This window comes from Bos taurus, chromosome 15 (genome assembly GCF_002263795.3).
Source record: "Bos taurus isolate L1 Dominette 01449 registration number 42190680 breed Hereford chromosome 15, ARS-UCD2.0, whole genome shotgun sequence".
In the NCBI taxonomy this organism is placed as follows: Eukaryota; Metazoa; Chordata; class Mammalia; order Artiodactyla; family Bovidae; genus Bos; species Bos taurus.
Genome location: NC_037342.1, coordinates 1,935,527 through 1,950,467, shown reverse-complemented (window position 1 = coordinate 1,950,467; position 14,941 = coordinate 1,935,527). Strand labels below are relative to the sequence as shown.

The window sequence follows — 14,941 nt, the reverse complement described above, 5'->3', positions numbered from 1 at the left end:
TAAGGTTTTTTACAACACATAGGATGATACTTTTATGTGTTCACAAAAAAAGGCATTAAGAAATGGAGAGTTTTATTTAAGATTGTCTGAAGGATAATAACCTAGGGGATAGTATTTCAGAAATCTTTGGAGGAATGTTCTTCCCATTAGAGGTCAAAGCAACAAGATTTTCTCCACAACTAAGAGGTAAAATTGTAAGTTTTTGAGTTAAAGAGTTATGCATCCAACTAACATATTGACATGAGCTTCCCTAGTGGCTTAGTTGTTAAGTATCTGCCTGCCAGTGCAGGAGATGGGGGTTCAATCACTGAGCTGGGAAGATCCCTTGGAGAAGGAAATGGCAACCCACTCCAGTATTCCTGCCTGGGAAATCCAATGGACAGAGTTGCCTGGTGGGCTACAGTCCATGGGGTGGTAAGGAGTCATACACATTGGCAGTTTGTGTTGTTTTTGTTTGGTTGGTTTTGTTTTGTTTTAATATAAATTTATTTATTTTAATTGGAGGCTAATTACTTTACAATATTGTAGTGGTTTTGCCATTGGAGAAGGCAATGGCACCCCACTCCAGTACTCTTGCCTGGAAAATCCCATGGACGGAGGAGCCTGGTAGGCTGCAGTTCATGGAGTCGCGAAGAGTCGGATAGACTGAGCGACTTCACTTTCACTTTTCACTTTCATGCATTGGAGAAGGAAATGGCAACCCACTCCAGTGTTCTTGCCTGGAGAATCTCAAGGATGGGGGAGCCTGGTGGGCTGCCGTCTATGGGATCACAGGAGTCGGACACGACTGAAGTGACTTAGCAGCAGCAGCAGTGGTTTTCCCATACATTGACACGGATACACCACAGGTGTACATGTGTTTCCCATCCTGAACCCCCCTCCCACCTCCCTCCCCATACCATCCCTCTGGGTCATCCCACTGCACCAGTCCCGAGCACCCTGTATCATGCATCAAACCTGGACTGGCGATCTTTTTCACATATGATAATATACATGTTTCAATACCATTCTCCCAAATCATCCCACCCTCGCCCTCTCCCACTGAGTCCAAAAGACTGTTCTATACATCTGTGTCTCTTTTGCTGTCTCACATGTGAGGTTATCGTTACCACCTTTCTAAATTCCATATATATGCATTACTATACTGTATTGGTGTTTTTCCTTCCAACTTATTTCACTCTGTGTAATAGGCTCCAGTTTCATCCACCTCATTAGAAATGATTCATATATACTCTTTTTAATGTCTGAGTAATATTCCATTGTGTATATGTACCACTGCTTTCTTATCCATTCATCTGCTGATGGACATCTAGGTTGCTTCCACGTCCTGACTATTATAAACAGTGCTGCGATAAACACTGGGGGACACGTGTCTCTTTCAGTTCTGGTTTCTTCAGTGTGTGTGCCCAGCAGTGGGACTGCTGGGTCATATAGTAGTTCTATTTCCAGTTTTCTATGGAAACTCCACACTGTTCTCCATAGTGGCTGTACCAGTTTGCATTCCTACCAACAATGTAAGAGAGTTCCCTTTTCTCCACACCCTCTCCAGCATTTATTGCTTGTAGACTTTTGGATCGCAGCCATTCTGACTGGCGAAATGGTACCTCATTGTGGTTTTGATTTGCATTTCTCTGATAATGAGTGATGTCGAGCATCTTTTCATGTGTTTGTTAGCCTTCTGTATGACTTCTTTGGAGAAATGTCTGTTTAGTTCTTGGCCCATTTTTTGATTGGGTTGTTTATTTTTCTGGAATTGAGCTGCAGGAGTTGCTTGTATATTTTTGAGATTAATTCTTTGTCCATTGCTTTGTTTGCTATTATTTTCTCTCATTCTAAAGGCTATCTTTTCACCTTGCTTATAGTTTCCTTTGTTGTGCAAAAGCTTTTAAGTTTAATTAGGTAATATTTGTTTATTTTTGCTTTTATTTCCAATATTCTGGGAGGTTGATCATAGAGGATCCTGCTGATTTTTGTCAGAGAGTGTTTTGCCTATGTTTTCCTCTAGAAGTTTTATAGTTTCTAGTCTTATGTTTATATCTTTAATCCATTTTGAGTTTATTTTTGTGTATGGTGTTAGAAAGTGTTCTAGTTTCATTCTTTTACAAGTGGTTGACCAGTTTTCCCAGCATCAATTGTTAAAGAGATTGTCTTTTCTCCATTGTATATTCTTGCCTCCTTTGTCAAAGGTAAAGTGTCCATAGGTGCGTGGATTTATCTCTGGGCTTTCTATTTTGTTCCATTGATCTATATTTCTGTCTTTGTGCTAGTACCATACTGTGTTGATCACTGTAGGTTTGTAGTATAGTCTGAAGTCAGGCAGGTTGATTTCTCCAGTTCCATTCTTTTTTCTCAAGATTGCTTTGGTTAATTGAGGTTTTTTAACTTCCATACAAACTGTGAAATTATTTGTTCTAGTCCTATGAAAAATATCATTGGTAGCTTGATAGGGATTGCACTGAATCTGTAGATTACTTTGGGTAGTATACTCATTTTCACTATATTGATTCATCTGATCCATGAACATGGTATATTTTTCCATCTATTTGTGTTCTCTGATTTCTTTCATCAGTGTTTTATAGTTTTCTGTATATAGGTCTTTTGTTTCTTTAGGTAGATATATTCCTAAGTATTTTATTCTTTTCGTTGCAATGGTGAATGGAGTTGTTTCCTTAATTTCTCTTTCTGTTTTCTCATTGTTGGTATATAGGAATGCAAGGGATTTCTGTGTGTTAATTTTAAATACTGGAACTTTACTATATGATTAGCTCTAGTAATTTTCTGGTGGAGTCTTTAGGGTTTTCTATAATAGAGGATCATGTTATCTGCAAACAGTGAGAGTTTTACTTCTTCTCTTCCAATCTGAATTTCTTTTATTTCTTTTTCTACTCTGATTGAAGTGGCCAAAACATCCAACACTATGTTGAAGAATAGTGGTGAGAGTGGGCACCCTTGTCTTGTTCCTGACTTTAGGGGAAATGCTTTCAATTTTTTGCCATTGAGGATAATGTTTGCTGAAGGCTTGTCATATATAACTTTTATTATGTTGTGGTATGTTCCTTCTATGCTTGATTTCTGGAGGGTTTTTATCATAAATGGATGTTGAATTTTGTCAAAGGCTTTCTTTGCATCTATTGAGATAATCATATAGTTTTTTATCTTTCAATTTGTTAATGTGGTGTATTATGTTGATTGATTTACAGATATTGAAGAATACTTGCATCAATGGGATAAAGCCCACTTGGTCATGATGTATGATCTTTTATTTTATTTTTTTATTTTTTTTTTTTTAGGGTGGTGGTGATGGGGAGGGAGGGGTGAGGACAAGAGGTAGCAGGAGAAGAGGGGATGGGCCAGCAACCTTAAGATACTTCGTCAAAACCATCGGCTGCCCGGGCCTCCCCGGAGCGTCCCACTGCCGCGTCCTGCTCGGCCCCCGCGTGGCGCCGTCCCCGGCTGCCTGTATGATCTTTTAATTATGTTGCTTGATTCTCTTTGCTAGAATTTTATTAAGGATTTTTGCATCTATGTTCATCAGTAATTTTGGCCTGTAGTTTTCTTTTCTTTTTTTTTTTTTTTTTTTTTTGTGGCATCTTTGGTTTTGGTATTAGGGTGATGGTGGCCTCATAGAATGAGTTTGGAAATTTACCTTCCTCTGAAATTTTCTGGAAGAATTTGAGTAGGATAGGTGTTAGCTCTTCTCTAAATTTTTGGTAGAATTCAGCTGTGAAGCCGTTTGGTCCTGGGCTTTTGTTTGCTGGAAGATTTCTGATTACAGTTTCTATTTTAGTGCTTGTGATGGGTCTGTTAAGATTTTCTATTTCTTCCTGGTTAAGCTTTGGAAATTTGTACTTTTCTAAGAATTTTTCCATTTCTTCCAAATTGTCCATTTTATTGGCATATAGTTGTTGATAGTAGTCTCTTATGATCCTTTGTATTTCTGTGTTATCTGTTGTGATCTCTCCATTGTCATTTCTAATTTTGTTGATTTGATTCGTCTCCATTTGTTTCTTGATGAGTCTAGCTAATGGTTGTCAATTTTATTTATCTTCTCAAAGAACTAACTTTTAGCTTTGTTGATTTTTGCTATGGTAACTTTTGTTTCTTTAACATTTATTTCTGCCCTAATTTTTAAGATTTCTTTCCTTCTACTAACACTGGGGTTCTTTTTCCTTCCTTTTCTAATTTCTTTAAGTGTAGAGTTACTTAAGTTATTTATTTGACTTTTTTCTTGTTTCTTAAGGTAAGCCTGTAATGCTGTGAACCTTCCCCTTCAGTTCAGTTCAGTTATGTCACTCAGTAGTGTCCAACTCTTTGCGACTCCATGAACCGCAGCACACCAGGCCTCCCTGGCCATCACCAGCTCCCGGAGCTTACTCAAACTCATGTCCATTAAGTCAGTGACACCATACAACCATCTCATCCTCTGTCATCCCCTTCTCCTCCTGCCCTCAATCTTTTCCCGGATAAGGGTCTTTTCAAATGAGTCAGCTCTTCACATCAGGTGGCCAAAGTATTGGAGTTTCAGCTTCAACATCAGTCCTTCCAATGAATACCCAGGACTGATCTCCTTTAGGATGAACTGGTTAGATCTCCTTGCAGTCCAAGGGACTCTCAAGAGTCTTCTCCAACACCACAGTTCAAAAGCATCAATTCTTCGGTCTCAGCTTTCTTTATAGTCCAACTCTCACATCCATACATGACCACTGGAAAAACCATAGCCTTGACTAGACGGACCATTGTTGGCAAAGTAATGTCTCTGCCTTTTATTATGTTGTCTAAGCTGGTCATAACTTTTCTTCCAAGTGAGTGAACTCTCTCAGTCGTTTCTGACTCTTTGCGACCCCATAGACTATAGCCTACCAGGCTCCTCCATCCACGGGATTTTCCAGGCGAGAGTACTGGAGTGGGTTGCCATTTCCTTCTTCCAAGTAGTAATCGTCTTTTAATTTCATGGCTGCAATCGCCATCTGCTGTGACTTTAGAGCCCAGAAAAATAAAGTCAGCCACTGTTTCCACTGTTCCCCCATCTATTTGCCATGAAGTGATGGGGCCAGACGTCATGATCTTAGTTTTCTGAATGCTGAGCTTTGAGCCAACTTTTTCACTCTCCTCTTTCACTTTCATCAAGAGACTCTTTAGTTGTTCTTCACTTTCTGCCATAAGGGTGGTATCATCTGCATATCTGAGGTTATTGATATTGCACCTGGCAATCTTGATTCCAGCTTGTGCTTCCTCCAGCCCAGCGTTTCTCATGATGTATTCTACATATAAGTTAAATAAGCAGGGTACAATATACAGCCTTGATGTACTCCTTTTCCTATTTGGAACCAGTCTGTTGCTTCATGTCCAGTTCTAACTGTTGCTTCCTGACCTGCATACAGGTTTCTCAAGAGGCAGGTCAGGTGGTCCTGTATGCCCATCTCTTTCAGAATTTTCCACCATTTATTGTCATCTACACAGTCAAAGGCTTTGGCATAGTCAATAAAGCAGAAATAGATGTTTTTCTGGAATTCTCTTGCTTTTTTGATGATCCATCGGATGTTGGCAATTTGATCTCTGGTTCCTCTGCCTCTTCTAAAACCAGCTTGAACATCTGGAAGTTCACAGTTTTCATATTGCTGAAGCCTGGCTTGGAGAATTTTAAGCATTACTTTACTAGCATTTGAGATGAGCAAAAAGGTGAAATTTATTGTTTTGGGTTGCAATGTCCTATAGATATCAATTAGGTAAGTGGTCTACTGTATCATTTAAAGTTTGTTTTTCCTTGTTAATTTTCTGTTTAGCTGATCTATCCATAGGTGTGAGTGGGGTATTAAAGTCTCTCACTATTATTGTGCTATTGTTACTTTCCCCTTTCATACTTGTTAGCATTTGCCTTACATATTGTGGTGCTTCTATGTTTCATGCATATATATTTCCAATTCTTATATCTTCTTCTTGGATTGATCCTTTGATCATTATGGAGTGTCTTTCTTTGTCTCTTTTCATGGCCTTTATTTCAGTCTATTTTATCTGATATGAGTATTGCTACTCCTGCTTTCTTTTGGTCTTTATTTGCATGGAATATCTTTTTCCATGCAAAGCTCTTTATAGATCTTTTAGTCTATATGTGTCCCTTGTTTTGAGGTGGGTGTCTTGTAGACAACATATGTAGGGGTCTTGTTTCTGTATCCTTTCAGCCAGTCTTTGTCTTTTGGTTGGGGCAGTCAACAGATTTACATTTAAGGTAATTATTGATAAGTATGATCCTGTTACCATTTACTTTGTTATTTTAGGTTTGAGTTTATACACTCTTTCTGTTTCCTGTCTAGAGAAGATCCTTTAGCACTTGTTGGAGAGCTGGTTTGGTGGTGCTGAATTCTCTCAGCTTTTGCTTGTCTGTAAAGCTTTTGATTTTTCCTTCATATTTGAATGAGATCCTTGCTGGGTACAGTAATCTGGGCTGTAAGTTATTTTCTTTATCACTTTAAGTATGTCCTGCCATTCCCTCCTGGCTTGAAGAGTTTCTATTGAAATATCAGCTGTTATCCTTATGGGAATCCCCTTGTGTATTTGTTGTTTTTCCCTTGCTGCTTTTAATATTTGTTCTTTGTGTTTGATCTTTGTTAATTTGATTAATATGTGTCTTGGCTTTATCCTGTTTGGGACTCTCTGGGTTCCTTGGACTTGGATGACTATTTCCTTCCCCATTTTAGGGAAGTTTTCAACTCTCATCTTCTCAAGTGTTTTCTCATGGCCTTTCTTTTTGTCTTATTCTTCTGCAATTCCTATGGTTTGAATATTCAGGCATTTACCATTGTCCCAGAGGCTTCTGAGGTTGTCCTCATTTCTTTTACTTCTTTTTTCCTCTCTGCCTCATTTATTTCTACCATTCTATCTTCTACCTCATTTGTCCTAACTTCTGCCTCTGTTATTTTACTGTTGGTTACCTCCAGAATGTTTTTATCTCATTTATTGCATTATTCATTATATATCGACTCTTTTTTATTTCTTCTAGGTCCGTGTTAAACATTTCTTGCATCTTCTCAATCCTTGTCTCCAGGCTATTTATCTGTAACTCCATTTTGTTTTCAAGATTTTGGATCATTTTTCATTATCGTTATTTGGAATTCTTTATCAGGTAGATTCCTTAGTTCTTCCTCTTTTGTTTGATTTGGTGGGCATTTATCCTGTTCCTTTACCTGTTGAGTATTTCTCTGCCTTTTCATCTTGTTTATATTGCTGTGTTTGGGGTGGCCTTTCTGTATTCTGGCAGTTTGTGGTTCTTCTTTATTGTGGAGGTTCCTCGCTGTGGGTGGGGTTGGATGGGTGGCTGGTCAAGGTTTCCTGGTTAGGGAAGCTTGTGTCAGTGTTCTGTTGGGTGGAACTGGATTTCTTCTCTCTGGAGTGCAATGAAGTCTCCAGTAGTGAGTTTTGAGATGTCAGTTGGCTTGGTGTGACTTGGGGCATCCTGTATACTGAAGCTCAGGGCTATGTTCCGTGTTGCTGGAGAATTTGTGTGGTATGTCTTGCTCTGGAACTTGTTGACTCTTGGGTGGTGCTTGGTTTCAGTGTAGGTATGGAGGCTTTTGATGAGCTCTTATCGATTAATGTTCCCTGGAGTGAGGAGTTCTCTGGTGTTCTCAGGTTTTGGACTTAAGCCTCCTGCTTCTGGTTCTCAGTCTTATTATTACAGTAGCCTCAAGACTTCTCCATCTATACAGCACTGATGATAAAACAAATAGGTTGAAAAGTTTCTCCACAGTGAGGGACACCCAGAGAGGTTCACAGAGTTACATGGAGAGGAGAAGAAGGAGGAAGGAGACAGGGGTGACCAGGAGTAGAAGAGGGGGAATCAAAAGGGAAGAGAGCAATATAGCCAGTAATCTCTTCCCTATGTGTTCTCCACAGTCTGGACCCCTCAGAGATGTTCATGGAGTTACATAGATAAGAGAAGAGGGAGGAAGGAGACAGAGGTGGCCAAGAGGATAAAAGGGGGAATCAAAAGGGGCGAGACAGATCCAGCCAGTAATCAGTTCCTTACATGTTCTCCACAGCCAAGAAAGAGATTCCCACAGTTGGGTAGAGAAAAGAGGGGAGGGAGGAGATAGAGATGACCTGGTGGAGAAAAAGGAGAGTCAAAAAGGGGGAGGGAGCAATCAAGCCAGTAATCTCACTCCCAAGTAAAAATGGGTACTGAAGATTGGGTTCTTAAAGGTACAAAATTGATAACATATACCAAAAAGCAAAGATTAAATATCTAGAGTAGAAGTTAGATTCTCAAAAATACAATATTAAAAAAAAAAAACAAAGTCACAAAAATTATATATATATAATAGTTTATATATATATAATAATAGTATATATATAGTATATATAACTATAATAGTTTATATATATTATAGTTTATATATATGATATATATTATAAATATATATACATATAATAAATAAATACATATAATATATATATGAAGTTTGCTTTAAAAATAGGGTTTTTTTTCAGGGTAATAGTAGGTTATAAAAATGAAAATTAAAGAAGTAGTAGAGGACTTAAATTTAAAAAAAAATTAAAAATGACAATAGTAAAAACATATCTAGGAATTTCTCTGGAGCTGGTGCGGACAGTGTGAGGTCAGATCATTTTCAGATAGTACCTTGATCTGGCTTATACTTCTCAAGATTTATAGGCCCCTTCCAATGTAGTCAGTGCTAACTACAGGGTTTTAATCTGTTGCACCTGTCACTTCCAAAGCAGTTCCCTCTCTTTATTTTAGCTTCTTCTGTTGCTGGTCTCTTCAGTGTCTTATTTCTGCTCTGACACAAGGCGGCGGTGGTGGTCACTTTTTTAGGCTCACTTGTTCAGTCATGCTGTGGGGAGGGCGGATCACTGCAAACAAATATCACTGGCATGTGTGGGGAGTTCTCGCAGTGACTCAGCCACATTGGGTTTCCTCCCGCTCATGGCATGTGTGCTTTCATGGTCTACACTTCTCACACTCTAGGTTGCTCTTCTGGGAACTGTCTGAGGCAGGCCCTGGATTGCGTGCACTTCCCAGGTCTAAGTCGCTCAGGTTCAGGTTCTCGGGCATTCCACAAAGGTGCAGACTTGGTTGGGCCTGCGTTTTGTGCCCTTCCCAGGTCCAAGGAGCTCAGGTGATCAGGTGCTTGGTAAGCGCAGTCACCCCCAAGTGGGGGTGCATCTTATCGCCTCCCCCGTCCCAGCTGCTCGGTTTTCTGGGTGTACAATGGGAGTGCCTTCTCAGGTGTGCCGTGCGTATCTTCTGGGGGCTGATCTCTGGCTATGACCCTCCTGGCGGATGTCAACCATCCAGAATCCCAAGAAGTCTTGGTTAGCAACAAAGCCTGCTTGCAGTTTGATAAAGGATGCCTCTCTGGGGCCACAATTGCCCCTTTCTGGCTCTGGCTGCCCCCACCTGCCTGTCTGCAGCAGGGGATGGACCGGTCTGCAGCCAGCTAGCTCTGCTCAGTCCTTTGTTATGTGAGCTGGCCTGGCAGTGTCTTAAGTTAGGGCTTTTCACCCGATAGTTCTCTCTCTCTCTCTCTCTCTATTTTTTTTTTTTTTTTCCTCTCTCTCTCTGGCTACCCCACAGTCTGGGTTGCTATCTCAAGTTAGTTCCCTAGATTGCCCTCAGGGCATTCAGGCTCAGTCCTTACTCTAAGCAATGCAGCCAGTGCCTCCCTGTCCAGCCCCCACTTGCTAGTGGTGGATGCGAGCATCTGGGCTGCTTCTCTGCTGGGAGTTGCTGTTAGGCACGTAATCTGTGGGATTTAATTATTTATTTATTTATTTTTCCTCCCAGGAAAGATGTAAGGCAAGTTCTTTTAGATTTCTTGGCAAAGCTCAAGTATTTCTTGCTAATTTTGGAAGTGTGGGGGAAAACTGACCATGCAGAGGGTCAGTTTCCTTGAATTATTTAGTATCATCTACCCCTAATGGCTTAATCTCAAAAGTGGTTTATCCTAGAGAAGTTAAGAATGTGTTTTCTCTTTTTCCACTGTATATTTCCTTGATGAGGATCTTGTGCTTAAAGCAGGAAAAGACCTGAAGACTACAAAAGGGATACATATGCATCTACTCTTTTCATGTAGCAAGGAGTCCATCACACTTTGAGACAGGAATTTTAAGTCTTTAATGAACTAGGTTTCACTATGGATTTGAGCCATTAAATGAAGCCATAAACTGTAAAGTCTTATTGTATTGTGTTTCTTAAATAAAGTATAATTTTGTTACTTATTATTATCATGAAAATACTGGGGAAATTTGACTTTTTTTCATTGTTTTTAGTAGTCAGGATGCTTTAATATATTTTATAAAAATGTAAATCTTAAAGCAAATATATCTTAATATTAATCACTATATGAGAAAAAGAGAGACATTTATTTACATGACATATCATGTCACAAAGACAATATACAAGGAGATTCTAGCAAATAGAGGGTTTTAATAACATCTGTTCTTTCCAAACAGTGTAATTCAGAAGGGAAAATAGACGACAATATGCTATAGATTATCATGCCAGAAAGAAATTCCTGACATTGACAAACCAGTGAAAAATTAAAAGAATTAATAGTTCTCCTAATGGGTATAACAGCCTATACTAAACAACCCTAGTAGATGACATCATATTCAAGTTATTATATAATAGCTTCCCTGATAACTCAGTTGTAAAGAATCCACCTGCAATGCAGGAGACACCAGTTCAATTTCCAGGTTGGGAAGATCTCTTAGAGAAGGGATAGACTACCCATTCCAGTATTCTTGGGCTTCCCTGGTGACTCAGACAGTAAAGAATCTGTCTGAAATGCAGGAGACATGGGTTCAATTCCTTGGTTGGGAAAATCCCCTGGAGGAGAGCATGACAACCCACACCAGTATTCTTGCGTGGAGAATCCCCACAGACAAAGGATCCTGGCAAGCTACAATCCATGGGGTTGCAAATAGTCTGACACAGCTGAGGGACTAAGCATGGGATACAGCAATAATATAAGAAGTAGAAAAGACCAATTTAGTTGGAGGGATTAAGATGGAGACTCAGGAAATCACTGAACTCCCTTCCTCCTCCAGACACACAAACAGAGCTATGCCTCTGAGGGAAATCCACAAACTAGCTGAGTGACTCCTACACATCAGGCAACTGAGAAAATACTGACGTAGATATAAGTTGAAAAGGTCGAGACACACTCTTTTCATAAACACTACCCGCAGTGTAGTCCATAGATAAAATCAGGATGGAATCCCCCACTCTGTTTCTACATGAAGAAAGAAAGATTTGGAGCACATATTTAGCACACCAGATTTTAAGGCTGTGATTCAAGAAATAACCCTCAAAAAAACCTAGGTGCAAAAGACAATGGAGCATGCATCCACATGACCCACAGGTCTATAGAAATCAAAGAAGTCATTCTTAATAGCCACATAAGTACTCACTGCACCTACCACCGCAGGTCTCAGCACAAAGAGAGCAGGCAAACTCCTACCTCCCAGTTTTCCCTGGAAGGAGATTTACTTTACAGCCTTCTGTCTAAGAGTTCTTCCTCAAAGGATCTGGCTGCAAGCATCTGGGGTTTGACTGTGATCATCCACAGAGCTCAGTGGAGTCAATGGGCATTTATGTCACCTATCCCTCCTTGTTCCAAGTGTAAAACCATGTTGTCAACACGTCTGTATAAGGAGGTTGTACAGATGCCTGTTACTCCACCTTTTCCTGCTCCCATCAACAGGACTACTCAATATGACAGCCAACAGACCTGGCATTCACAAGTTCTACAGAACTTCAGCAGTCAATAAAAAAGGTCTTAACACGTGTACATGAGAGTACTCACTGGGCTACCCTTCAGAACTCAACATAGAGGGTATAGGAAAAATATTCATTTCCCAGTCTTTTCCCTGAAATGAATTTGACAGCATACTTATAAGGTACTGCCTAAATGTCAGAATTAAAATTGGACTGCATGTAGGTGCTGACTATGATTTTCTTCTTTAAGACACTGGCAAGTATTGTCAAATCCTCAACTACTTGGGACCACTAAGAAAAAAGAAGGTGGTTCATCTCCTACATAAGATGAATTTTTCTAGATTAGGAGAGGTGACTGTTTTATCTAGTGAGCAGAAACCAACAGAGAGGATCAAGAAAAAATAAATAAATAAAAGTAATATTTTCCAAACAAAAGAACAATATAAATCTCTAGAAGAAAATTTTAATGAAATGAAGATAAGTGATTTACTGAATAGAGAGTTCAAAATAACAATTATAAAGATGTTCACTGAGGTCACAGGAATAATTAATGAACAAAATGAGAATTTCAATGAGGAGACAAAAAATACTTAAAAGTACCAAAGAGAAGTCACAGAGATGAGGAAATACAATAAATGAAAAAATTCACTTTAGGAGTTAAACTGCAAATTTGACTAAGTGGAAGAAAATGTCAGTTAACTGGAGTACACAGTAGTGCAATTCATTCAATTAGAAAAAGCAGAAAGCATGAGAATAGCTTAAGGGACTTATGATACATTATCAAATGAACAAATATTTATATTATCAGTTCAGTTCAGTCGCTCAGTCGTGTACGACTTTTTGCGACCCCCCATGGACTGCATGCAGCACGCCAGGCCATCAGTCACCAGCTGCCGGAGTTCATTCAAACTCATGCTCATTGAGTCGGTGATGCCACCCAACAATCTCGTCCTATGTCGTCCCTTTCTCCTCCTATCTTCAATCTTTCCCAGCATCAGGGTCTTTTCAAACAAGTCAGTTCTTCACATCACGTGGCCAAAGTATTGGAGTTTCAGCTTCAGCATCAGTCCTTCCAATGAATTTTCAGGGCTGATTTTCTTTAGGATGGACTGGTTGGATCTCCTTGCAGTCCAAGGGACGCTCAAGAGTCTTCTCCAATACCACAGTTCAAAACCATCACTTCTTTGGTGCTCAGCTTTCTTTATAGTCCAACTCTCACATCCATACATGACTACTGGAAAAACCATAGCCTTGACTAGACAGACCTTTGTTGGAAAAATAATGTCTCTGCTTTTTAATATGCTGTTTGGGTTGGTCACAACTTTCCTTCCAAGGAGTAAGCGTCTTTAATTTCATGGCTGCAATCACCATCTGCAGTGACTTTGGAGCCCAAAAAAATAAAGTTTCTCACTGTTTCCACTGTTTGCCCATCTATTTGACATGAAGCGGTGGGACCAAATGCCATGATCTTAGTTTTCTGAATGTTGAACTTTAAGCCAACTTTTTCTCTCTCCTCTTTCACTTTTTTTTAATATAAATTTATTTATTTTAGTTGGAGGTTAATTACTTTACAATATTGTATTGGTTTTGCCATACATCAACATGAATCCACCACAGGTATATACGTGTTCCCCATCCTGAACCCTCCTCCCTCCCCGTACCATCCCTCTGGGTTGTCCCAGTACACCAGCCCCAAGCATCCAGTATCATGCATCAAACCTGGACTGGCGATTCGTTTCATATATGATATTATACATGTTTCAATGTCATTCTCCCATATCATCCCACCCTCTCCCTCTCCCTCTCCCTCTCCCTCTCCCTCTCCCTCTCCCTCTCCCTCTCCCTCTCCCTCTCCCTCTCCCTCTACCACAGAGTCCAAAAGACTGTTTTATACATCTGTGTCTCTTTTGCCGTCTCACATGTGGGGTTATCGTTACTGCCTTTTTAAATTCCATATATATGCATTAGTATACTGTATTGGTGATTTTCTTTCTCGCTTACTTCACTCTGTATAATAGGCTCCAGTTTCATCCACCTCATTAGAACTGATTCAAATGTATTCTTTTTAATGGCTGAGTAATACTCCATTGTGTATATGTACCACAGCTTTCTTATCCATTCACCTGCTGATGGGCATCTAGGTTGCTTCCATGTCATGGCTATTATAAACAGTGCTGCGATGAACATTGGGGGACATGTGTCTCTTTCAATTCTTGTTTCCTCGGTGTGTATGCCCAGCAGTGGGATTGCTGGATCATAAGGCAGTTCTATTTACAGTTTTTTAAGGAATCACTACACTGTTCTCCATAGTGGCTGTACTAGTTTGCATTCCCACCAACAGTGTGAGAGGGTTCCCTTTTCTCCACACCCTCTCCAGCATTTATTGCTTGTAGATTTTTGGATTGCAGCCATTCTGACTGGGGTGAAATGGTACCTCATTGTGGTTTTGTTTTGCATTTCTCTGATAATGAGTGATGTTGAGCATCTTTTCATGTGTTTGTTAGCCATCTGTATGTCTTCTTTGGAGAAATGTCTATTTAGTTCTTTGGCCCATTTTTTGATTGGGTCATTTATTTTTCTGGAGTTGAGCTGCAGGAGTTGCTTGTATATTTTTGAGATTAGTTGTTTGTCAGTTGCTTCATTTGCTAATATTTTCTCCCATTCTGAAGGCTATCTTTTCACCTTGCTTATAGTTTCCTTTTTTGTGCAGAAGCTTTTAAGTTTAATTAGGTCCCATTTGTTTATTTTTGCTTTTATTTCCGATATTCTGGGAGGTGGGTCATAGAGGATCCTGCTGTGATTTATTACCCCACATCCGAGGTCAGGGGCAGCGGCCGAGAGTGCCAGGCTGCGATGGTGCAGGAATGGCCGAGAAGAGCTACCCCGCATCTGAGGTCAGGGGTGGTGGCTGAGAGGAGCTACACAATGCCCAAGGCCAGGGGCAGAGGCCAGGAGGACCACTCCAAGCCCGAGGCCAGGGGCGGTGGACGGGTGGACCAACCCCATGTCCAAGGAGTGGTGGCTGCACGGGTGCAGGAGGGACTAGAGAAGCTATCCCACGTTGAAGGTCAGGAAGGGTGGCGGTGAGGAGATACCCCTTGTACAAGGTAAGGAGCAGTGGCTGTGCTTTGCTGGAGCAACCGTGAAGAGATACCACGCCCAAGGTAAGAGAAACCCAAGTAAGATGGTAGGTGTTGCAAGAGA

The 14,941-nt window shown here is 40.2% G+C and overlaps 1 protein-coding gene across 11 annotated transcripts in view; it reads left to right on the top strand.

The window, feature by feature from the left end:
* Nucleotides 1-14,941, top strand: part of GRIA4 (glutamate ionotropic receptor AMPA type subunit 4) — a 680,457-nt gene that overhangs the window by 546,965 nt on the left and 118,551 nt on the right. The window lies entirely within an intron of this gene.